Below are 1,266 nucleotides of genomic sequence, written 5' to 3' on the forward strand. Positions count from 1 at the left end.
TTCATAGAAAAAAATTAAAATACAATTTGTTTTGGTCAATGTTGGTCAACGCCGGAGTCAACGTCGGTCTTAGCCGGAATCATTCGACCGGTGTACCGGATTGTATGTCTATGGTGTTGACTACATAACATCATATAGTTCATGCATGTGGTCATGCAATACATATACTTCGTGTAGTTGAGGATACAATATTATACTTGGCATGTGTGACCATGCATTCTCTAATACTTCATGTAGTTAGCCATCTTTTTTCCTATATCATATCATATTTTGATGACGATACAGTACATATATAGGCATCAATAATATTTTATAATTAATGTATTATTAGGAGTTGAAGAATGTCTAACGGATATGCGTAACCAAAAGGTTATGATTGCTGGTGCTTTTGATTTGGAGAGGATGTTGAAGACTATCAAGAAAAAAACTGGTAAAAATGCAGAAATCTTGGTGATGACTAAGAAATCCGATGCAGTTCAGACGGACGATCTGATAAAGTCCAGATAGATGATGAACATGAACTAGTTCTAGAGAAGAATGAAATATCTTCTTTAGTTCCAAAACAACAAGAAAATCTTGAAAACGAGAAAAATGATGATAAACCTGAGACAAGGTAGATTACTCTCTAATCGTTCTCACTTCTTCTTTTTTTTGTTAATTTTTAAGATACTAGATGTATCTTAACTCTTTACAATTATTTTGTAGTAAAGTAATGGAAGTCGAGTTCAAGATACCATTCCTAAATGACAAAAATGAGGTCGAAAAAGTTATTTCCAAATTCGAAGGTATTTACTTTATCCACCATTTTAGATATATAAATTTGATTAAAAATAATATTTTATATTATCAATTATATTAAACGAGAAGTGAAAACGTCCCACATTCAATCTCAGCAAAATTGTACCATTATACCATTAATGAAATTGCCCTTCACGTTGTAATATTTTGTCCCTGAACGTAAAATTACCTATTTTTCGCATTAAAAATAAATCAAAAATCGGATTAGAAATAATCTAATTGCATAAAAAGTTAATAGCACAAATAGAATTTGCTAAATTAATCCCTAAATTTTATGAATAAGATCTCTTTCACGCTTAATCAAAGGATACATGACCATAATATAACACGTTTAAATTGGGTAATTAATGGGCTTCGGTTAGTTTTTTTAAAGATCCACGTAAATAAAAATTATGGGTTTATGCATGAAAAAAGCCCGATGAGAAAACACCGTCTTTCTGTAAACCCTAAAAACCTAGAAACCCTAAA

Source organism: Camelina sativa, chromosome 12, assembly GCF_000633955.1.
Source record: "Camelina sativa cultivar DH55 chromosome 12, Cs, whole genome shotgun sequence".
NCBI classification, from domain to species: Eukaryota; Viridiplantae; Streptophyta; class Magnoliopsida; order Brassicales; family Brassicaceae; genus Camelina; species Camelina sativa.